Source organism: Epinephelus fuscoguttatus, linkage group LG12 (genome assembly GCF_011397635.1).
Source record: "Epinephelus fuscoguttatus linkage group LG12, E.fuscoguttatus.final_Chr_v1".
Taxonomy (NCBI): Eukaryota; Metazoa; Chordata; class Actinopteri; order Perciformes; family Serranidae; genus Epinephelus; species Epinephelus fuscoguttatus.
In genome coordinates this window covers 16,205,926-16,231,938 of record NC_064763.1, presented here as the reverse complement: position 1 = coordinate 16,231,938, position 26,013 = coordinate 16,205,926, and the positions used below count along the sequence as shown (strand labels likewise).

Sequence of the window (26,013 nt, the reverse complement as noted above, 5' to 3'; positions counted from 1 at the left end):
TCTTCCCCATTCTGATGCTTGGTTTGAACTTCAGCAGGTCTTCTTCACATGTCTAAGTGCATTGAGTTGCTGCCACGTGATTGGCTGATTAGCTATTTGTGTTAATCACCAGTTGAAGAAGTGTACCTAATGAAGTGGCTGGTGAGTGTATATGTAACATAATAGTGATTTTTTTTTGACTGGGTTGAACAACGCAGACATCAAAATCATTCATGTGCCATCAGCAGAATTCAGGCACCAGTGCTTCATGCTAACTCTTTAGCATACTGCAGAGTGACAAAAGGCACACACAGTTTCCAGAGAGAACACAACATGCTGGGAGCAATTCTCCAAAGAAGCTGCCACTTGGCGAACAGTTTAGCAGTGACGTGTCAGTGCTGTTGGTGTCTGATCAATGGGATAATCTCCTGAAAACTCAGTGTATTCCTTTAAGGGTAGAGGAGGAGGAAGTGTGCGTCAAGCCATCTGTTGCCTCTCCCAGACCAAAAGCCATTTCCAGACCTTTGCAAAACAGAGGGTGGCATCAATCCACTTGAAAACGTCCCCTGAGCCTCATAATGCTCAGTTCAATGTAAAGAGTGATTTCAGCGCTGCCGTGCCCAGCACAGTAGAATCCTATTAAGAGTCTATCTGCAAGCTGTCATGCAGTAGTAATGAGTCACTGTAGTGTCCCATGTCTTCCTGTGAATAACCCAGCACTAACAAAGCGGGCCAGATTGTCAGCCTGTTCACATTATGGGTTATTATTACTGGTGCTGTCTCTCAACAGGAGCCATGGAGTGTTTTAAGTTAGCAGCAGCACTGCTTCATCAGATACAAGCTCTGCCTCCGCCCTCCCTTCATCCCACTAAGCACATTATGTAATGATAATGCCAGCTATTACACAGATCCATTTGGCGTCTGGGGCTGTCATCAGTGGGGAGAAATTTTGTTTGGCTTCAGTTTGTCACACTTTGCGTGCACACATTGAGAGGGTGTGTTTAAATGTTGCTGGTGATACAGGGGCTCTTAAAAGCTTTGGTTTTTGAAATGCAAATTCTGCCTGCTTTTTTTTTTATCTGTTAAATCTACAGAGTGTGTGTGAAAGCGGCGCTTCATCCCCCTTACTGAGAAGTCACTCCATTTGACTAAATTAAATTCTTGTGTCTGATCACTTCTCTGCCCACGCCAAGTGACGAATCAAAACTTAACTAACTTACCACCACTGCACTGAGTGGGCACTCTGTCCACAGAGAGCTCAGTTCACCAGTATTAGAGTTTTAGCCTCTCGTCTCTTTGGCATCCTTTGGTGTGAAGCATCAGTGTGCTGTGTGCAGTTTAATGAGAGGCCATATTAAAGGATATCTGGGTACTAAAGTTCAAAGCTTTCAAATTATTACCTCTGATCCCTATTTTCAGTAAAGGCCAAAGTTACCCAGCGCACTTAACAATCATTTCTACATGTAGATTTAGTGAGATCCATCTCAGACCCTATCACAACATATACTTTTTGTCCAGTAAGGGACTGATTCTTTATTTATAAGAGCAGAGGAGTGGCTGGGTGTGACTTTCACCAAAGCTATAAATATTTCCTTTTAACCACCTAAATTACTGATGGACAATGCATGACCCTCCCTCCACCATAAATTAGATTTTATAAAACGTAACCTTTCAAAGTTAAAAAGTTAAAGACAGTTTCCTGGAGTTGAAAAAAGCGTTGGTTTTACACTTTTTTGTGGGTTAGTTTTTGCAAATGGGTTATTTTTGGCCAAATTTTAAATGAGACACGCAGAATAAAGTGATTTTGATGAAATATCACTATTTAAGCTCAGATTTGGTTATGTTTTAGTTGCTTTTTTTTCCCTGACAGAAGCATTTGTCCCAAATAATGTGTTCAATGACTGATGAAAATTTCTGTTTTTACAGTTTGGCCCAAAGGGTGAGCTTAGCTTTGATCGAGGGAGCTTTTTGTGAGTCAGAGGACAACACTTGTTTTTCTTAGGCCCCAGTCAAACAGATTACTTTTTTTGTAGCCTGCAGCATGTGAGGGTGAAGTGTTTTCTCGCGCTACGTGCCTCACGGGTGTGCACCCTGAACACCTCATGTCAAAAAACTTTAGAGCTGAGAAGCGACTAACATCATTTACGTTTTTTCCATCACCCTGGCAAGATCATCCTGATGACATGAGATCAACAGCTCTCTGTATCAGTCTGGACTTGATGTCCATTGTCCACAGACAAATAATGGTTAGGCTAAGGACAGATGATTTGGTGGTTGCCTAGCAACAGTAAAAAAAAAAAAAAAAAAAAAAAAGATGCAAGCAAATTGCTCTTTTCTTTTAACTGTAGGCTTTAAGAAAACAAAAAGGCAGTGCTGTGTACAAGCAGCAACCTCCAGGGCTGGAAAATTAAGCCAACGCAGAAGTGCCAAAAACTACAGTTCCTCAAATGGCCACTTGAGGCTGGCTCCAAAAGCGAGTCAATCCCCATAGTTCACCATGTTAAAATGTTCAGCTTCACAGCAGAAACAAACATGTTTACAGCCTCGTACAAAAAAACCCAAACAAAACAGTTTTGGTTTGTATAGCTAATTTCTCATTCATAACAGCTGTACAGGAGATTAATTTTTATGTAACTTGGCCTCTTAAATTTTAGTAAGACTTAAAAATATGCTTAATTGAGGGCATAGCCACTTGTTGTGTCACCACAGTCAGATCCACCCTTTACTCCTCCACCTTCTCGTCCAAATTTGGGTGGGCTATATGGGCCTCAAATAATTTTGCAGTATTTCAGGATATTTTTGTGATGGCGATATTCTTGATGATATGACACATTAGTAAAAAAAAACGTTATTATTAATGTAAGAACATAGTATTGCAACAAAATAAGCAATCTATTTTTACAGTTTGCTTCAAATATTCAGTAAATACTAAACAAAAATTCTCTAATTTCTTTAGTTTGTGAACAACAGTAACTCAGAGTGAGATTCAATCAACAGGTGATTTCCTTCTTTTAGTAAAATCTTAAATGATTGAATTGTTCTTTTTCCCACCTGGACCTTTATGCTCTGCCATTTCTCCTCTAATCATCACGCTGTAACCTGTGACAGGCTGTTATGATACCACAACTATCACACATTCACATATATGGAGTTTTTTGTTGAGCCGCAAGCGTCACATAGGTTTACATTACCAAAGGTTTATGACAAAATCCCTTGATGACACTGACTCCTGTGTGCGCATGGTGAGAGAGGAGAGAGAGAGACACTGTGCTGCTGCCAGAGGAGCCGCTGAATGAGTTCCCTCTGAGCGGTAAGTCACTAAAAGAGTCTGAGAAGTCCGGGGCTGTTCATAAAACATTCAGGACGCCACAGTTTATTCCACACTACTGAAGCTGCTCCTCTTTTTGAAACCACCGTGGAGTAGGTAATAATTTTGCTCTCAGCCATGCAGTATGACGTCAGTATGTCAACAAGTTGAAATACTGCAAGTATCACGATATGAATTTTTCTTATGATATTAAAAATTATACTGGTGATATGGAACACCCCTTGTCCAAATATGGCCACTTCTGGCTCCAAAAATCCAAGATGGCGATGGCCAAAACGCCAAACTCAATGCTTCAATACAGGAGTCCACAAACTAGTGGATGACATAATGGTGGCTCCGTCCATTGTTTTATACAGTCTGTGGGTGCACCTGGTGTTTTCCAAACTACAAAAACAGCTCTGTCTAATCGGAGCCTTGCTCTCTTTTTTCTACAAGTTTCTCTTGTTCCCCTGAGAAGATGTTGAACTCAAGTTCTTTGAAGGCGTCGGCATGCAACCTCAGCTGGATCAATATAAAGTCTCTTCTCCGCTTCTCTGGACTCTTGGAAGCCACATCTTAGTATTTCAGTCTTTCAGTTGCTGCTCCCACAGGAGGGAAAACTCAATGAGTGGTACAATACAGCTCTGCTGTAGACACACCGCAGACCACAGTGTCTGGCCTCTGAGAAGAGTGTTGGGCTTGAAATGCTTGCTGAGCTCACCTGGACTAATACCAGCCAGGCAGGAGGGTTTCCTTGTGTGGGTGTATTGTGTGTTTCCTTTATTGTCTGCTAAAGTGGATTTGATTTCCTCGGAGTGGGGGATGTTTGTCTTGCCAGATGGTATCCAGACAACTGCAGGCCTACAGATTATGTATGTAATCTCTGATCACACTGTACTAATGTAACAGAGATGTTACATTTATTTTCATGGTAATTTGATGTATTTTCATTTAGAATAGGATGAAGTGGAAGTGGAAAGGCAGTGGGCTCATTAAAATCAAAAGGGTTTATCCCTTTGGGAGCATGAATGTACTACACTGTATGAATCAGCCTCTCAGAAACATATAACAACTGACTTTATAGGGCTGTTTCTATGCCATGAATTGGTAGATTTAAATGTTCGGCTCTGTAGAACTTGCAGGTTTGGTATCGAGTGCCCTGAATTCTAATGCCAGTGAAAACTGGTGCAGTCAGTACGTCTGTTTCCACCGACCTGTTTTTATGTGCATTTTTTAATTTGGGCATTAAAAAAGTCTGAGCTGCGACGCCAGAAAGTCAAAATATTGCCAAAAACCTTTGATGCTTGGCTGAGGTGGAGAGGTTTATGTGTCAATAAAAACAAAATGCAATAAAAACAGAATTAGCAGTTACATCACGACAGATAAAACATGATTTATTTGTCTCTCAAGATGCTTTTCCTGCAGGAATGAATCCTAAAACTTGAAAATGAGTTTGCATTTTTGAACTCCTGGTTCCCTCATCTCGAAGTCAATGGATTTTTTTGAAAGGGTTTTTGGTTAGATGCCTGAAATTGAGCATAGCGTTAGTTCGTAGTTTTGGTCTCTTGTTCTGCAATGATTCAATGAAACCCAGTGTAAGAATAAGTGCCACCAACTGCTAATCTCGATGCACTCAACTCCTAATATTCCCACAATGATACTGAATGGAAACTTGCATTCATTTATACTTCTTTTTTTTTTTCAGATTTTCTGAAAATTTGGTTAAAATTTGCATAACATTTGAGAGGAAACCTGACCTATGTCTTACATACTAAGTTGAAGTTTCGTCCTGAGGGTAGAGGAAAGGTCACATAATGTCCACAATGCTGTTCATCCTATGGGGAGCATGAATGTGCTCATTAAATGTGTGCCCATCGAATTGATATTTCTTCTTTGCAAGTGCAAATTCTGCCCTCATGGTGCTGCAGGTGAGGTTGGTCCATGAAAACATTAGGAAACATCCCTTACGCAATATTAAGTCCATGTCCATCCACAGCTACGTCCATGGCCAGCAGTTGTCATGATACCTTTATCTGGACTGAAGTTTAAGACACCCAGCTACATGCAGGATTGCACAGTATGTACTCGGAAGTAAAATGAATAGGGCTTTGATTTAAATTAAGAAAATATGTGACATTTCAGTGCTGTGAATAATAGTGTATATTACAATGTGACAGATTTGATAGGGTTAAATTGAACAATAAAAATCCTAAGCAGCTGCTCTAAATTCAACAAAGTAATAACCCTGCCTCATTTGGCAGATGAGGTGAAACTAATACTACAGCATTACAAATCAAGCACTTCTCACAGTATTGCATGACATTTAATTGTCATGTTGAGCATTAAAACCATATTTAGTATGCATGGTGTGTCTCCAATAAAATTCATCAAAATATCATCACAGAGAGGCTTACATAAAGATTCATGACTCGTCCGCTGCTGGCAACCCCACAAAGTAGCAGAGCTTGAGTCATCTTTTTAGGGAGCTACGGGTCTGTAAAAACTCAGAGGGCCAAAAAAAAATTACATTTTTCCCTGAGCGTCCACTTTTATCAATAAATGCAGGGGCGGTCTTGATGGTGTTACTTTAAATCCTCTAAACCTCCACTTTAGGTGAGGAGGGAAATGAGGAGGAGTAACTGCACCTCACATCACCGGAAAAAGGTTGGTGGAAGAACTTCATAAAAACATGAGCTGATGTTATTGTTGCTGCATGCTCACAATTAGGGTGTCCAAAATATTCATTTTCTTTAGATTGTAAAATGCAGCTAAAATACACAATGCGTGCAACAGGTGGAAATTGACACCTCAACAAATGACGCACCAACGATACCTAGTGCGTAATATGTAGAGATGAAAGTCCACTGATAAACGGATGATATGTGACAAGTTGGGAGTGAGAATGTGTTGACTATGTATTCCCATGGCTTTGCTCACTTTTCTCCAAGACTCTCTGTCTTCGTACAGTAAATGATAAATGGGCTGAACTTTTTACACAACATGTCACATTCACCCATTCACACACACAGTCACACACTGGCTGAGGCTACCATACATGGTGCCACCTGCTGCTCAGTAACCATTCACACTCACTCACACACCGATGGAATAGCCACTGGGTGCAATATAGGGTTCAGAAAGGATACTTTGACACACGGACTGGTGGAGCCGGGCATTGAACCCCCGATTTTCCAATTGCTGGACAACCCACTCTACCTCTGAGCTACAGTCGCCCCAGCCACAGTACTGATGTTGAGTCATAGAGCCTCAGGTGCACATGGATGTCCTTCATTTCTAAATCTCAGTAATGTCAAGAGAGTTTTTAACCAGATCTCAACGTGTGAAGGTCAAAAAATTTTAACTCACATAAATCCCTCATGTTCACATCATTCACATTGCCCTGCACAAATCTGCATCTATTTGTCTTTGCACTGATTTGTATGTAGCCTGCCAGTTGAAACACTTCGCGTTCAGTATGAGCAATCAATTAGAGTAATTATAATGACTAGATTAATAAATCTGTGGTCTATTTCAGTGGTTCCCAACTTCTGAATGGACTACAATTGACTCAAAATACGTGTCAAGTTTGTAAAAAACACACTTTATTTTGAAGCACAGTGAATTTCTGGCACAGCGCTTTGATTTTGAAGTGCCGTTTCCTGCTGTAGAGTGAGTGAATAATAGTTAGCTACTTATCAGAGACAGCAAACTAGCTGGACGACATGGCCAAACTAAAGTATGACTGAATGTATTTAACTGTGTGGAGAAATCTGGACCCTGTGGCTGGACCAGTTGGGAACCGGTCTGGTCTATTTAATACTATTGGTCCACTGATCCCAAATAAAGAGTATAAAACACTTGGATAGTATGACAGAATATTTGCATATGGCACAACACTTGGCTTATGTTATGTTTAAGGGGTGTTACCTATGCTAATAACAAAAAACTAGGGATGCACCGAATATTCGGAAACCAAATATATTCGGCTGAATATTGCAAAAAACACACATTCGGTATTCGGTGGAATAAGTGAAAAGCAGGGCTGAATAATAGCGACGTTTTGATAATGCAATCAAAAAGCGTGCGGTGACGGATGGAGTAAAATGTCAGCAGTGTGGCGATATTTTACTCCGTCCGTCACCGCACTCGCATTTGCGAATAAAAATAGTTTTGTGCGAGCAAAATAAATCACTCAGCACGCTGTGCGAGTACAGATTTCAACCAGCAGCAGCAATACGGCAGCCATAGTGCTCTGCGGCGCAAGATAAGGCTTACCGGTGACAGAGAAGTCCGGCTCCAGTAATTTCCTCTTCTTGGCGTCATGACTGCCCAAAAGTAACTGGACAACCGAGCCGTGGCAGCACACAGGTATGTGACGTGTCAGAGGAGAAACGAGCCTTTCACATTTCTCTCTTTCTGGCAGGTAACGGCCCACAAACCTCACCGCACTTTAGGGACTGTTCTTTACTTGTCAGAAGAGGAGGGTGGCTGGTTGCTTTTTATTTTATTTATTTATTTTATTTTGATCCCCCCTATGTTAATCACTTATTGATGCTGTTTTTGAAGTATGAATAAGTCAATAAGTAATTTATTCCATTGAAATATCATTGATGTATTATAGAAAAGTGATTTATCTTTTCATAAATGACAAAAGGCACATCTGCCTCATTTTTGTAATGGTATCGTGATACTACTCAGAACCATGATATTTTCATTGGTATCATACAGTGGGTCCCAATTTTGGTACCGTGACAACACTAATCTGGAGGAGGTTCATCTGCAAAAACTAATGAACAACTAAACAACGGTATTCAGTGTTCGGTATTCGGCCAAGCGTTTAATTTTATTCGGCTTTGGCCACAAATTTTCATTTCAGTGCATCCCTACAAAAAACTGAGCAGCTTCGGATGGTCTGTCGCGGCTTTGTAAGCAGCAACAACAAAGGCACGTGGTTGGGCTTAGGAAAAAAGAACAGGGTTTCGCTTTAGAATCTTACAGGAACCCGAGTGAAAATTGGTGATTGTTGGATCCACCCAACCAACTTGGACTTTTGCCGCCTTCACTTTTGTTCTATACTGTCAGGTTTTCCCCTGATGCCACTGGATACCGTTAAGCTATAATGGCAACTGGCCGTGAATCATGCTAATGCTTTTTCGTCAGTGTCAGACACTATAAGTCACTACCCAACTGCCAAATTTCAACAACTTCTATCTTACTGCCGCAACAGGTGCCATTCAGCTGAACAGGTGTCATAACACTGCGAAAGGCTTTATTCGGCCACATTACACACTAACATCACCAAACAGCGTATCATACTGCCACTGAAGGTGGCTTTTGGCATTGATGTCTGATGCCGAAATCACTGCCAAAGCAGTAGTATTTGACAACTTCAGAATGAGAACAGACTGGAACGTTTGGTGCATCTGTAGTTTCTCTTATTTATTCTGTTAACAGAATACTAAGGAAAAATATAAGAGAAATTTTAGAGAATGAGGCCCATTGTCCTCTAAAAGAAAGCAGGTATGTTACTGTCCATCCTATACAAAGAGACCTTTTTTAAGATTAATTTCCAGCAGCTTTCAGCTCACAGTTTGTCCACCAGTGCAGCTGAGAAACCAGCATAAATGTGCTCTGCAAATGTTGACTTAATTGCCTCTGCATCTTGATGTGCATGCTGGGAAATCACTGAGACCAGTTGTGGTACACCCTGTTCTTTGGCCATGAATGATAAATTCACTTAGCACTGAGTGGTCGAAAAAAATAAATAAAAATCACCGCTATCTATTCTTACTCGCAAAAATCCATTCAAATCCCACTAAGTGCATTCTTCTCAGCTTGTTGAGATTAAATATTTGACTATGGGACTCTATTAGTTCCAGCTGTTCTCTCTGCTGCTTCATATGCACACCATCACTCATCGTGATTTATATTCTGTCTTGAACTGTTTCAGTGTGAGGATGGATAGAAGCTCTGTACCGACACTTAGTGCTCCCTTTGATTCACGCAGATACTTTGAGGTGTCTGCAGCAGCGTTGCCTTCCTTTATGCACCCTAAGGTTTAACGTGATAATGAAGCATGGTGCTGTAAGCCCTTGTACTATTCTCCAGCGCATTAGCAGCAGCAGTCAACTTGAGTGCGCATCATAAAAACGCACATCAATAATCCTTTAAAATGTAAATCCCCAGCATTGAGTGTAAATACAATCCTTGTAGTAGACGTGCTGTGACACTGAGTGAACATTTGATGGAACATAGTGTTTGGAGTCGGGGTGTTCCATGAAAACATCGTACTGTAAAGCCATCAAAGTCATCATTATTCCCTGTATTTGATCACAGCGCAGAGTATAAGTCGCCAGCAGAACACCATTTTCGATAGCTTCCATAATTTCTAAACCACTTCAGGGGATTTTACAGTAAAGGCCACCACAGGGCCTCCCAGGTGCTGCTGCACAGAGATCTTTTTCCTTCTGTGCTGAGAGCCATTGCAGTGGAGAATAGATGGTTACAAATGTCACCATTGTTCTCCAGCCAAGTGAGTTAGTAATTCCAAGCACTGTCAATACAGAGTCGTCCATGTTTTAACAGGACTGAAGTGAAAGAACAAAGTGGATTACATCAGACAGGCAGGCTTCTTGGAGGACGATTCACTCTAGTAAAGTGCAAGTGTCTCAAAATTGCACGTAAATGTAACACTTGAGTCAATGTGCTTAGATAACTTTCCAGCTCTGTATACACAACCAATTCAACAGAAAAAATGTTGGCATTTAAAAGATAATAAACTCTGAATATGTTACATTTGCAAATTATTATGGTCGACATGTGGTTAGGTCAAGGTACAAAACCACTTGGTTATGGTAAGGATCATATTTTGGCTTCAAATAACCGGTTCTAGGGGCACATTTCCCTCTAGTAACACAGTGATGTCTCTGCAAAAAATAACCACTTTCCGTGATACCATGACAGCTGGAAAAACAGCAACAGGTCCTGAAAAAAATACCCAAGTTTGTTGTTTTAAATCTATAAAATGGCAATAAGTCGCTAACTACAATTACCACCTTGCAGTTGTATGCCTCCACTCACCAGTCAAGTTACACTTACAGTTTACATCCATGTCTGTGAAAACATGGATGCTTCACACACGCACAGGAGATCTATACAACCAGCACAGTTTCAAGGTGGACATCCAAGATTAGAGTCACCAATTCAGTATCTGACCAAAAGTCTCCCCTTTTGTTCCTGAGATATGACACTGAATAATGACCAGAAAAGTGTTTTTGCATGATGTCACAGTGAAGCTGACCTTTGACCTTTTGGATATAAAATGGCATCACTACATCATTTTATCCTATTAGACAAATTATGACAAAATTTCACACAAATGTCTATGAAGGCCAAAAACATGTTTTGCCAGATCACAGTGCAAACTCTTAGGGCTGCTGTGAAGTTGTGCCTACTAAGGGCAACAAAAAAGTTTATATTGGGTACGTCGGTACAATGGATAACCAAGAAAGGATGGCAGAAGAAATATCTGCACACCAATCCAGCTGAGCTGGATGGCCACAAAAAAGGTTCACAGGCTAAAATCAATGCCAGGAAAGATCAATTTATGCAGAACATCCATGCACAAAAAGAAGGGTGCTCAAAGTGCAAAAAAAATAATCAAAAATGATAAAAACAGCAGCAAACATTTCAGTCTTTGACTATCATAAGTTTTCTGTGGCCGTCCAGCTCAGTTGAATTAGTGTGCAGGTATTTCTTCTGCCATCCTTTCTTGCCAGATCACAGTGACATTAATCTTTGACCACTAATATCAGGTCAACCCATCACTGAGTCCAAGAGAATGTTTGTGCCAAATTTGAAGAAATTCCCTGGAGGTGTTCTTAAGATATTGCTTTGACGAGAATAAGACTGATGCAAGGTCACAATGACTTTGAACTTTGATCTCCAAAATCTAATCATTTCATTATTGAGTCCAAGGGAACATTTGTGCTAAATTTGAAGACATTCCTTCAAGGTGTTCTTGAGCTGTCACATTCACGAGAATGGGACAGACGGATGGATGGTCAATCCTTAAGACATAATGCCTCCCACCATGGTTATCCGCTGGCACAGAGGCATAAAAAGCACCCATGTAAGGGGGCTTAAAAACCAGCTGGAAACACAGCAATGACTTGCTAAAATTCGGGGCCATCCCTTTGTTCAGACCAAAATTCTGAAGTCCTGGGGCCGGTTGCACCAACCGTCTTTACTACACCTGGTCGTAACTCCTAAGACGGTCTTTGTTAAGACCAGTCTTAAGGAGTGGACTTACGCCGGTTGCACCAACAGGGCTTACACCTGGTCTTAGCTACGCTGGTTTTAGCTGTGCGCATCCATGTGAATGCCCCCGGAATGCCCCACGCGGCCTGCCTAGAGGGGCGCGGTGACGTTAAATGATGCGCTGCTGAATCACCCCGTGTGCTTGAACATTAGAAAAATGTTCCATTGGACCAAAAGCCCATTTCTCTAACAGCACATTATCCCAAAAACAAACATCTATTGCTCCGAAGTCCTGTTCCTCCAAAAAATGCACACTCCCTGCAGTTAGACAAAGATAAAGATAAAAAACAGCGACTGGCCAGCTCAGCGTAAAAGTCCGTAGTACAGGCAGGCAGTCCACAAATGCATCCAAGGCACTGTAGTTAAAAATCCTTTAATAATACAGGGATAAAACCAATGCATTTCAACTACAGAGTCTTCATCAGGGTGATTTTTACACCCTGTGCCTGCCTGTAGTGTAGACTTTCACACTGAGTGAGCTGGCCAGTCATTGTTTTGAATCTTTATGTGACTATTTGCCCCATCATTGAAGAGCACCTGATTATTTACAACTAACTACATAGTGCCTTAACCCACTGCAGCACTCCCTATTTTTTTCCATCATCACCAGAAAAAAATACTTTTATTGTATGTTTACATAACCTATGGATGCATTACATTTATCAACAACACTGTGTTGAATATGTAGGGTGGCTTAGGTACAAAAATCACTTTGAAGAAGAAGAAGATCGTGTTTTGGCTTAAAATACCCAAGTTTGGTGGCACTAACGTTGCTTATAAAGTAGGGAGGAGTCGCTAAAAAAAACAAAACCTGGATTTGGTGCTTTAAACGCCACTGGAAAGAGTCGGACCTCATCCCAAAACATCTGGAATCTGTGATGTAAATGCAGCTGGGAAGCTGAAACTGACGGCAGGGAGTGTGAGTTTCCAGAGAAATGAGATTCTGCGTTTGTTTTTGGGGCTGCTGCAGAGGGGGTCTGCCCATTTTTCCTACAGCCCATTGGTCCGACATCCCACTGCTCCGTCCATATTAAACTCATTGTTCCGAAGTCCCGTTGTTCCGAAATCATCATGATGCCCTGTGGTTAAGGTCTGGTTAGGTTTAGGCACAAAAACCACTTGGTTAGGGTCAGGAAAAGATCATGGTGTGGGTTAAAATGAAAAAGAAAGTGACAAACACATAAGCCATGAGCCTGCTTCGCCTCAAGCCTTTCCCAGCTGACCCAGAGCCGGTCGCGGCGCACCATCAAGGTAGAAATACGCCCGCCGGGAGCCGTTCAGCGCCGCGGAGAGCTCCCCACATAACCTCAACCCCAGAGTTAATAACAGGAGGTTATGGTGTTTCATTCTCTCCTCTCCATGACACTTGTATCTCAACCAGTAGCCTACTTTTGTTGCGTTGCTGATCCTCTATGGTACACAAATACAGTAATATTCACATATCGGAACAATGGGACGTCAGACTAATGAGGGGTCGAAACAATGCTACGGCACCGTTGCAGAAATGGGCTTTGAGTCCAGTTTTTCAGACTTACTGGGCTTCAGAATTGACTCTTCACTGAGTCAGACACTCGGATGCAGACTGGCCAATCATAACGTAGCATCAGACCGGCTCAGACCAGGGTCCAACAACAACATAGCTGTGCTCCATTGACTCTAATGCATCGTTTCAGATTTCCTTCATTTTCAGGCAGGTTTTGTGGATTTGGAGCTAAATGTTGTGCCTGGGGCACGTCGTGTATTAATGATACTCGTTACCTGGAGAGGTTGGAAAAAGATATATGTTTCTTCCCTGTTCCAAAACCAAAATCAAACCCTGAAAAGTGTAGGGTTAGCTAGCTAGCTACTGAAGATATAGCCTACTGAATGTATACACATGTTTTTGCTTTTTAATGATTATAACAGTGAAACAAAGGCCGACCCTGCTGTACAGGAACCAGCGAAGGGAAGCAGGAAAACTTTGCTGATATTCAACCAGCTGTGTGTCATCACATTGTGCACAGATGAAGGTTGTCTGACTTCCCCTGGAGATCCCTGCCCATCCAGCGGCAGAGGTCAGGGTGCTGGTTGCGGTCGAAGCCAAACACCGTTCATCTGCACACACTGCCATGCCACACAGCTGGTTCAATATAAAGTTTCCCTTTATAATCTTTGTCTTGTCTGGCGATCAGCAGTGATGTGGTGGTTCACTTTTACACTGTGATCTGTAGCCTATAGTTCGGCTTTAGCTTCTAACTGTCTTTGTCTTTTTAACCTGTTGTTGCTGCTGAGTCAGTTTGACATCCTGAATATATCCTTCAAACACAGACTGTAGACCCCTCTGTCTGCTTCTCTCTGGAATCACTCTTTCATTTCTCCAAAAATATGATTTCTTCAGGGAGTGCAGTTAGTTACAGTGTGGGCTCCATGTTTACTCTGAGAGCTTGTCAGACCATCACAAAGGGGTGGGGCTTAGTGAAGGGACAATTTTGGGCCATTGGACAATGGCATGGCACCTAAAATACAACTGGTCCTGTTGTTCGTTGGTCTCAGACAGTGACAGTTTGACAGGCATCTCGCCTAGGTAACGCCACAATCCACTATAACAAAGTCTGCTCATATATTATGTCACTTTAGAAGCGTTGATAAGATTAATACGTAACTTGCAAATTTTACTTATTGGTGGTTAGCAGAAAAGTACAATGCCAACATTTTCTCCTGGCAACTGGTGTGGTGTAAAAGTAAACTTGAACATAAAGAGTGGAACAAAGAGCCTGCAGCTCCTCGCTTGTCTCCACTCGATTAGCATTTGTTCTCATCCCACCAGGTAGAAATCTGTATCTTACTGAAAAGAGCAGCAGAACAAGAAATCCCACACAGTGCTCCAAACAATAATTCAGAAGGCAGCATCATCACAGCATTTCCAGGAACTGATGCTGTGAGTTTTCAAAGGTTTGACTCCCTGCAGGGCCTCATCTTTCTGTTTGTTCTGACTCATGATGGCTCTGCCAGTTCCTCCTGAACTGTATGTTAAAAATCTAAAACCTACAGTAAACTCCTGCACAAATGAAACTAAGTAGGTATAAAATATTTCACCCTGTCTTTGTCTTTACCATGTAGCATGTGTTGATGGAGAGAGCTTAACAAACAAACAAAAGGTTATTCCACAGGCTAGTTAATAACATGTCAGGCAGGAAATCCAAAGTGTGGGATCATTTTGAGAAGGTGAAGGACGAACCCAAGGTGATATGTAAACTCATCTTCATTGGTCGACTACAAACATGACGTATCATCTGAAACATGGAAGTAGCTACATGCCCATTAGCTCACAGCGTCATTAACAGGCGGCTCGCTCAGTGTGTGACGTGCACTTGTAGATAAAATATAGGCCTATATTAATGAAGGTTCACATACGCTTTTGTATTTCTCTGTAATGTAGCACAGTGTTAACAATGTTACTGATACTATTCTTTCTCACACCTTCAACTCAAACCATTGTGTTGCCCCACCTTAAATATATCATTAAATTAATATTGTAAATATGCAGGCGACTAGTCAAGTAATGGCGCTAAATGATGACTATTGATCGATTAGGAAAATTCTAAGTCTGAGGCAGCCCTAGTGGTGACCAGTTGTTGTTTTTTCCATGCACAGTAAGTCGACTGCTCTCGGATGCCTGTGTGGCTAAAAGTAAAAGAAATGTCACTTCTCATAGCAGTTTTTAAATATCAGAGTCCTAGTCCCCTACCACAGGAGTATTTACAGAAAAGAGAGCCAAAGAGGAAATGGGAATGCTGCCTCACAATCTGTAGGCGGGGAAACTGACAGAAAGATAAAAATACGTTCAGTATATGTATACAAAATGTGTCAAACAGGATGGCAAACAGCCCGAGTACTATACCGACGTTGTTGCACAAACATCTATTTTCTCTGACATAAACTTCTTCATTCAACAAAGTAGGATTAGAGAATTGTGAAATATGTTGCAAGTTTAAAATTGAAACAGCCAAAGGATTTCTTTTCGTTTCCATCAGCTCCTTAATGTTATGCCACTAATAACAGAGATCTACACATATAGCACAGGGTAGGTTACTGCAAAACAGCCTCATTAGCAGAAATCAATATTTGCATCAAGCACTGTAATATTTTCCACCCTCTGAAATTACATTAAAATGAACAAAACCCACAGATACAGACCTCCGAGCTTTCAGCACACATTTAATTGTATAATTGAGTAGAGAAATGAAGTTCTTTCATCTCCTAATGTACCCATCTAGCTCTCTCAAAGTCAGACCCTCATTACACTGAGGCTAAGCTCTCTTTTAAGCGCAGGGAACATGAAGACCACTCGGTGCTATCATTGGTAACATGCAGTGGATTCATGACTGAGGAACAACACACATCATGTGCGTGCAGCCCATACCAACCAGCTGATTGTGCCTTCAAAGCGAATCAGACTTTGGCTTGATCCAGTGTGCTCTGACGCAGGGGAAGCAGTCAATATCAAGAACATGAAGTGTGATAAATAAAGAGTGCTGCTTGGGTGTTTGAATCATCCATGAGATCTCACTCAGGGTAAAGTACTGAATCACCCCTGCACTGACCAAATGTGTCTTCATTTCTTAACATAGCAACCTAATCGCCACAATAAATGTTGGCATTTTACATTTCTGCAAACCACGAATATGTTAGATTTGTTTTATATGTCATTATATTTCAGTTTTAAATTTTGTGTTGTGTGTCCTGTGTTGGTCAGGGTTAGGAAAACATCATGTTCTGAAAGTAAACAGTTTGGTCACTACAAACAGGGCTGGATATGTCCCAAACTCTCGTTAAAAATACCCTGTGTTGTCACTACAAACATGGCTGTAAATATGAAAGCTCTCTTCATAAAAATTTGATTTGGTCACTACAAACAGGGCTGGCAATGTCCCAGCCTTGTTAAAAAATATCTGCTTTAGTCGCTACAAATATGGCTGCAAAGGTGCAAAGATTTTGTTAAAAAAAACTAGGGCTGGAAATGTTCCAAACTCTCATTAAATTATACCCTGCGTTGTCACTATAAACATGGCTGTAAATATCAAAGCTCTCTCTTTTTAAAAAAAACTCGGTTTGGTCACAACAAACACGGCTGGACACGTCTCAAGCTCTCGTTAAAAAAAATCCCTGCCTTCATAGATAGTTTTGTTAAAATACACAGTTTGGTTACTACAAACACGGCTGGACATGTCTCGAACTTTTGTTGTAATTGTCCTACTCTCAAAAAAGTACCTGCTTTTGTAGCTAAATTATAAAAAAAAATAAAAAAAATACCTGGTTTCGTCGCTACAATCATGGCTGTAAATGTCACAGCTCTCTTTAAAAAATACCCGGTTTGGTCACTACAATCATGACTGGAAATGTCCCCAACTCTCGTTAAAAAATACCCATTTTGGTTTGTGCAAACACAGCTGGACATGTCCCAAACTTTTGCTGTAATTGTCCTACTCTCAAAAAAGTACCTGCTTTTGTAGCTACAAACATGGCTGGAAATAGCCTTAACTCTTGTTAAAAAATACTCAGTTTGGTCACTACAAACATGGCTGTAGATGTCCTAAACTCTTTTCAACCCACTAAGTTGCTACAAACATGGTTGGACATGTCCCAAAATCACATTAAAAATACCTGGGTTTTCTTGCTACAAACACAGCTAGAAATGTTCCAAACTCTCATTTAAAAATACCCCATTTTTTCACTACAAATATGGCTGTAATTGTCCCAACTCTCCTTAAAAACCCTGCGTTTGTAGCTACAAACACAGCTGGAAATAGCCTTAACTCTTGTTAAAAAATACCCAGTTTGGTCACTAAAACACAGTTGGAAATGCCCCCAACTTTCACTGAAAAATATGTACTTTTGTAAGTATAAACATGGCTGGAAATGTCATGAAAAATACCCAGTTTAATTACTACAAACATGGCTGGATATGTTTTAAATTTTCGTTACAAAACACCTGCTTTTGTCGCGACAAAACACAACTGGAAATGTCACAAACTCCCATACACCCAGTTTGGCAGCTACAAACATGGCTGCTAATGTCCCAAAATTGTGTTAAAATATACTCGGGTTGGTTGTTACAAACAGGGCTGGAAACTTCCTGAGAAATATCCAGTTCAGTTACTACAAACACAGCTGGACACACATTTTCATAAAAAAATACCCACTTTTGTCGCTACAAGCATGGCTGGACATGTCACAGCTCTCTTTTAAAAATACCCAATTAGTCACTACAAACACGGTTGGACATGTCCCCAACTCTCATAAAAAAAAATACCTTGTTTTGTGGCTACAAACACAGCTCCAAATATCCCAAACTTTCATTAAATACATTGAACAGTGGTCTGTTGCTGTCTGCTGCTTGGCAGCTGTCTCATCCAGGTGTCACAAAACACCAGTGTTGGGGGTCATTACTCAAAAAAGTAATGTATTACACATAACACATTACTTAGGAAAAAGTAATCCCTCACTTTACTTGATTACTCCCTGGAGAAAGTAATTAGTTACAATACTACTTACATTACTAGTTACTCTGTAAAATTGCCTGAAGTGCGTTGTCACGTAATTTGCCAGTTAATGTTGTAGCATTAAACCTTACATATATGTAACAATCCTAAGGTATTCATTCACTGTGCCCCCTCACTTGTATAAAAGCATGTTTTCTCCCATCAGTGTAATTGTAGCGATGACTGAAATCCATTATGCTATTAGGCTGTTGCATGAGGTGTCAGGCCAGAGCTTCTTGTTCATTGCACAGCTGGTTCACAAGGTAGGCCCCTAAGCAGACTTCCCTCTTTCTCTCCTTAAGTATTTGCAGGGTTTCCGCCACAGAAGTTGTTATGCCAGGCAGGGGATGGTTACCGTGTGTAAAGGACGTTACAGTTATAAACTGAAAGTGTGTTGCAGCACAGAGTAGCAGAGTGAAACGTCTGTCCTCGCTCCTGCTCTGTGCTGTAAATACATGAAGCTGCTCCCATGTCTCCCCGGGTCTCGGTGCTTGTTTGCGGCAGAAACTCTTCCATCCTCTGCCTCGTACCCGCATCTGTGTTTGCCGCTGACTGGCTGGACACAGAGGACGACCCACTGGCAACAGCCTGAAGCCTGTCGTCACTAACTCTTAAGTAGCCTAAGGGGAAGATCTAATGATGCAAGTAACGACTTAAGTGTTTGATTAGTAACTATAATGTGATTACTGCATTTAGGGACAGTAATGCCTTACACTACTCGTTACTGAAAAAAGCCAGTTTTGGCAGTTACCCCCAACACTGCACAATACACAATATCCTCCTCCTCCTGTTAAGAAACTCAGCTCATATACATATAATCTGAACTACATCATTTTAGAAATGTTGATATGAAGCATTAAAAAGAGAGATTTTATGTTCTATGAATGAATGACTTTCAGATGTATTATTTCGGCATTAATACAGTTTAACCGTGTCTAAAACATGTCATTGCAAACAGTCAGGGGTACAGACAGAATCTCCCACCACCCCATATGCTTATCAAGACATCAGACACTAACCCCAGCATTTGAAACTGTGGTATATAATATTACCCATCTCAAATACTGATGTCGTTATAGGCAGTGGCTTTCAGTGATATGAATATTGGTTTGAAGCTTTTGTGGTATTAGCAGTACAGATTTTTTTTTTAATGGACGGAGAGGACTTTATTTCACTACTGACAATCCTGACCAGTGATTTTAAAACTAAATTTATGCAAATTAACAGATTATGATTTTTAATTTCATCAAATTAAGTTAAATTAAACCCTTAATCCTGTCTCCTAGAAATTACGTTTGTTTATTGCTAAATTGCGTAATCCCTGCCAGCATTATGATCACAATCAATGTTACTTTGAATTAATGAAACAATAGATTTATAAACTAATTAATGAAACACTTTATTCATATACCAATTAACACTTTTGCAGCTTGCCAGGTACATTAATTAGCAACATTTCCTCATTGTGTTAGAAGGAAACGTAATTTGCTCGGCATTATATTTCCCTAAAAACCATATTTGCTGTTTCAAATTAGTTGTACAAAATCAGAATTTCTAAAGGACACAGTTGAAAGCCTTCATACACAGCAAGGTCTTTGTCAGTCAACTGAAATATGAAATACAAAAGCAAACAACCAGCAGTGACATGTGGTTATGTTTCAACAGATATGTTTACTATAATTTGTTGTTCTCCTGCATCTTCAGGAAACCTTTTCCTGCCTGTAAAGCATATTATGGGAAAATTGCACTCTAATAGGCTGTGCAAAGATTCAGTTAGCTTTGCAGCAGAGCTTTGTTGTAAAACACCATTTCACATTTCCTCATCAAGGTCAACCCTCCCACCCCTGTGCTCCCGCAGCAGAGATTGTGTTTTCTCTGAAAAGCTCCATTTGTGTGGATCTGAGTGCAGTTTGATCGGATCCTGCTGGCTCTAATGAGTCTGCAACACCTTGGTAAGCTGCCCGTTGATCCCTCCAGAGATGCATTTACACTAAACACCAAATAAGGTCCAAAAGTAGCACAATGGTGCCACGCTGCTGTTTGACTGAGGTTTAAGGGTCCTGTGAATGCTTCTACTTTCACTTTCATTCATGAACGAGCAGGCACGTTCCATTTAATTGAATTAAAGCAGGACTAGAATTATCGCCTCATGGTTGTATGCCTTTGTAATCAGCACATTTTCAAGGTGGACACACAAGATCAGTGTCACCAATTCAGTATCGACCATATGTCTCACCTTCTGTTCCTGAGATATGACGCTGAATAATGAACAGAAAAGTGTTTTTGCAGATCATTATGATGTCACAGTGAAGGTGACCTTTGACCTTTTGGATATAAAATTTCATCACTTCATCATTTTATCCTATCAGACATTTCTGTGAAATTTTGTCATAATTAGCATATAAATTATTGAGTTATGACCAAAAACCTGTGAGGTCACAGCGACCTTTGACTTTCAACCACAGCATTGTCAAAAAAAGACATTTGTGCCAAATTTGAAGAAATTCATTCAAGACATTCTTGAGATATCATGTTCAAGAGAATGGGACGGACGGAGGGTTACAATGACCTTGGCCTTCGACCTATGACCACCAAAATCTAATCAGTACATCGCTGAGTCCAAGTGGACATCCCATTGTTCAGACAGACCAAAATTCTGAAGTAGCAGTCACTTACATATTTAAGAAGCTGGTGCTAATTTCCAACCCTGATATAAAATGTCATCACGTCATCATAATATCTTGTTAGACATTTGTGTGAAATTTTGTCACAATCAGCATATGAATTTTTGAGTTATAGCCAAAACCATGTTATGTCTGGACCTTGAGCTCTGACCACCAAATACAAATCAGTTCATTCTTGAGTCCAAGTGGACATTTGTGCCATATTTGAAAAAAAATCCCAAAAGGCCTTCTTGAGATATCAACACATTCTCACTCCAACCTTGTCATGGACTTTCCACGTCCTGATATGACATGCAAGGTACCCTGGGTGTGTTAAAGTAGCATAAAATGGAAATACTCAAGTGCAAGTACCTCAAATTTCTCTAGAGTTTAATGACAGCGATACGAATTCTTAACAACTACTAATATTTCTAAAATCACAATTCACAACAAATCTGGGTGAAAAAAACTAGATGGAAAAAAGTAAAAAAGATGCCAGAGTGCATCAAAAAGTGTCAAAATAGAGCTTGTTCAAAAAACAACAACAACAACAAAAAAAAAACAAAACCCTCCTCCTACAGAAGACCGGATCAAGCCCCAGAGCTCCAAAGAATCTAGAAATGCCCCTTCCTCTGTGGCCTCTATGGCTTCTTTGACTCAGAAATTAAAGGATCTGTTGAAATACTTTGCAGTACGTCCTCTGGTATTCCAGTCAGCCGGGCTATTCAAGGTGCAACTGAACCTGATAACAGAGCTGCCTCTCTATGGGAGGCTCAGGTACAAGTAGGGTTACAGGCTGAGTAAAGGCACCTACAGGCTGTGTGACATTTAAAATCAAAGCCAGCTCTGCAGCGGAACAACACGGCTCATCTATGTTTGATAAATGTTAGACTGAGTGCCAGAAAATCTAAGTTATTGAATCCCAATTAAATGCATGTTAAATGAAGGTCCATGTTTAGATGTTTATTTTTTTCTTTATATTGTAGATGTCATTTTTCTGATTAGATTCAGAAATCATTCTTCTGATATTCCTGTTTAGTGTTAAGTGTAATTTGCATTTAAATGAAACACATTAGAGAACTTTACAGCCTCGGTGTCCCACCACTATCTTTGTCCCCGTTGTTAACAGCTCAAACTACAGAACTACTATATGATTTGTCCAGTTTCGACGTGTCGAGGAAAAAGAATCAAAATGTGCTCCGAGTGGTTATGGCAGTTCCATCTGCTCTGAGACAAAATCTGGAGACGACAGATTTGAATCATAGACTCCCACACAGGACGAGATATCATGTGCTGGCTGTCCATGTTGACCTGTCGTACTCTATACAGACCAGTGCAGACTCTCTGTGCTGCTGAAAACCAATTAATCTGACCAAACTGGAGCTACAATCAGCTCTCATAGTGCGTGTTCCCTGGTCAGACAGACACCCAGCACGGACAGAGTCTGTTTCCCATAAAGAGACTGGCCAAGAGTCAAGCTTTGGGAACCAACTACATTTGAACTTATACCTTAAATTCTCGCTGTGCTACAAAGTTTTTGTTTTGTTTTTGCTAAATTGATGTTAAATGGTATCACATTCTGGTTTCATTAATTGTTACTGTCTAAATTTAAAGAATAACTTCACCCCTCAAATGACCATTCGTATACCAATTACTCACCCCTTGTTACGTTGAATTTGCCTCCGAAATGAACGAATAATCAAAAAATAGAGAAAATTCTGGATGAATTAAAGTCAATGGGGGCCACGTTTAACAACAGCAAAATTATATCAAAATATCTGTTTACAAACTCACACAACTCGTGCATCATCAACATAAAGAAAAAAATGACTGTGGGTCCTTGAAAGTCATGGAAACATTTTGAATTTTTGTCCATGAAAATGTGTGTTTCACATAGACTTGCTTACAATCAAACCTCTTTTTGCAATCAGTGGAATCACCCCCTGCTGGCCATTAGAAAAATGCAGATTTAAGATACTTGTTTGCTTCATGTTTCAGACCTGAGGTTTGTACTACGAAACCAGTTCAACTTACCCAGGATATCTTTTCGCTATCTGGCTTGACTAACCAACTAACATTGGCCGTCTGGATAACCGGTACTACAAAGCTGGTTATCAACTAGTTCAGCCAACTCTGGGTATTCCTATCCAGCCACGAGCGTGTTCATGTGAAAGAGGCGGGGATGTTAATCATGAGTGACATCATCAGAACCATGAATGAAGTAGGCTGCTTCATATGATATGAGATTAAATGGTACTGAAAGTGTCTGCGACTATGAGACAATGAAATGCCAAAGGTGTGGGATGTAAACGATATTCTGTAATCTTGTGACTGAAAATGTTCAAACGTTGAAAATGCTATCCAAAACATCACCGTCAGCTGAGACTTAAATTATGTGAAGGTATCACTAGGCTAAATTTGACATAACTATAGAGTGCTTTTTGCTATGTAGTTAGATGATGATGAATATGTCACATAAACACTTTAAAGTGACACCAGACTGTTTCTGCTGCTGAAGTAAGAGTGGAAAAGTAATTAATGACTGACGAGGTTTGTATGACTGAAATGTGGCATTTATAATAACAGGAGCCAAAAATGGCTCCAATTTTGCCAATTAACAGTGTGTGTGTGTGTGTGTGTGTGTGTGTGTGTGTGTGTGTCATGAGAACAACTGTGTCGTTCTCATGACAGTTGTCTCATTATTTTAAACTGCAGTGATGAATCACAGTGTAAAATAGCAACACTATCACCCAGGCTAAAATAAAGTTTGCACAAGTTGCACTAAGTAAGTAAGTAATTAAGTAAAATTTATCTATGTACCGCTTTTCGCAGACATCGGTCACAAAGTGCTTCACAAGGGCAATATGCAACAAGGCAGAACTCACAGAGATAAAGTGACTACGTGAGCCACAGAGTGAAAAGTGCACAACCAGAGAAACTATTTGCACACACACAAGAAAAAGGAATAATTCACACCACACAACAACCATACACAAAATTTGAAAAAGTCCAGCTCTGGTGCAGACAAGTTACCAAAACGCCTGTCTGAACAGATGTGCCCAGCTGGCTTTTAAAAGAAGCCACAGAGTCAGCAGATCGTAAGGAAGCAGGCAGAGCGATCCAAAATTAGATGTTACAGCTGCAAAATCATGTGTTTAGTGTCGTTAACAATCTCTCAGTTTGTTAGAAGCTCTGTTTTAAAACCGTGGAAATAGAGCCTTGAAACAATGAAATGACCTCCTATTACTACTGACCTATAACATATAGGCTACTCTTTTTTACCTGAGACTCCAGACTGTTGTCCATGGATACTTTTTCTTCAGTGATCTGATTGGTCAGAGGTCGGGGTGTTGACGGGCTGTGATCTGATACTCTGAAGTTATCCTGCTCCAGAGCAGGTTAGCTGTTCTGCTACCACGGTGATTTATCCTGGTAAAGAGAGACATAATGGAAATAATTCCCTTCTCATGTCGCCTACAAATGAACAGATTTACAAAGTTATGGTCAAAGTGGATTCCATATGTACGTCAATCACGGCCAGATTTTTTGTAACTGACAAATTAATACATGCCTTAAAGGATGCCTGGTCTACTAACCCACTTAAAAATAATGTGCTGTAATGTCTCCCAGTTTGATAATGTATAGATCGTAGTACAGGCCTCTGGATTAACCCTTTGCTGCTAGCAAGCAAACATGGATGTTAAAAGAAAATAGATATAAACAAAATGAACCAATGTAACTTTAAAACTCTTTCAAAAACAGGATGCTTTCAGTATGTTTATCCACCTTATTCCTAGTCCCCATGATACCTTATGTGAATTATGGGTGCAACTTCCAGCCAGCGTTGAACTGAAAATAGCAATTTCCAAAGGTAACAGATTGTTTACTGTTTACAGTACTTTATTCTTCTTTCCAAGAACAATTTGGAAATAAAACGTGGAACACACCACCTGTTATAGCTCAAACAGGATTATGTGATCATACCTCTACCTTCTCTGACATCCATCTCAAAGCATGCTAGCAATTAGCTTATGTTGTTAACTTCAACATGGCCCAAGCTAGCTTAAGGTAACATCTGCTCCTTCTAAAGATGATTTATGATTTCTGATGACTTATTAAGAGGTACTTACACATAATTCAGTATTAACTGTAGCTCCATGTAAAGTGAATAAATGTGATGTTTCCCAGCTAATCCTTCACTCGTCTGTTAACAACCCAGTTTACGTGTTTTTTTAACTTTTGATTTATTATAAACTGTTCTGAGTGAAACATGAAGCTGACTTTAACAGCATACTTCAATAATAGTCATATAAAGTAGTAATATAAGAAATAACTTTTGGCATTCATTTTTTATATGATAAAAAGGAAGTCCAGTAAATCAGTAACACATTCTCAGCCCTAATGACTAAATACGTATTTTAAGGTATGTGTTGAGAATGAAGTCAGATGGGGAAAGACAGGGATATCATGTACTGACGTTGAGTGACGGACCTGTCAGTCTATGTGTGATTCTCTTCTGCAAGTTCTGATTTAATAATTTTAGCTATGTCTCATGAAACTCTTGCGGTTTTATTTCTCACATCAACGGTACCTTTGGCAACAGGAACAACCCTTTTTGTTCTGGTCACATGTTCAACACACAGTTGCTGAAGACAAGCTTACTGCTACTTCCACTATCTCACGGAAAGTTGTGCCCATAATCATTTCTACAGTAGTGCCCTCAGGAATAAGGTGGATAAGAATACACATATTAGGTTTTTGGTGAGCAACACTGAATGTCAGTTTTTTTGTTTACAAAAACAGGATACCTTTAAGTGAAGTCAGCAGTCATAAAACCCTATTAAGTTTATTATGGTATGGTATTAAGTATGTGGGGCCATGTGGGTAGTGAATGGGTTGACAAATGGGCCCTATATGGGATTATCTATGGGTTCCACATTGGCCCCATTCCAACTGCCCACATCATTGGCTTTACCCAAGTGGGCCCAACATGGTTATGCTAGGGATACCTGGGTACCAAGTGGGTATGGGCCCAAAATGGGCATCGTATCTGGGGCCCACTTGAGTAAACCCACCCACGTAACCCTGAACAGTCCCATATATGGCCCTTTTTTTTAGCCTGTTTACTACCCACATGGGCCCCGCATCCAAATTTTGGCTGGAAATAAACCATTAACTCTAAAGTTATAAATGTTAATAAGTTAATACCTCACTTTTAATAAGC

At 40.3% G+C, this 26,013-nt stretch overlaps 1 protein-coding gene and 1 long non-coding RNA gene across 2 annotated transcripts in view; one reads left to right on the top strand and one right to left on the bottom strand.

Moving 5' to 3' along the window:
* The window catches only part of doc2b (double C2-like domains, beta), a 247,321-nt gene that overhangs the window by 16,138 nt on the left and 205,170 nt on the right, over positions 1–26,013 (top strand). The gene's annotated exons all lie outside the window — the stretch shown is intronic.
* LOC125897830 (uncharacterized) overlaps positions 1–26,013 on the bottom strand; it is a 108,115-nt gene that overhangs the window by 24,516 nt on the left and 57,586 nt on the right. Inside the window, exon 2 of the long non-coding RNA XR_007450525.1 lies at positions 24,072–24,218. This is a non-coding gene — a long non-coding RNA (uncharacterized LOC125897830). The remainder of the gene's footprint in view (positions 1–24,071; positions 24,219–26,013) is intronic.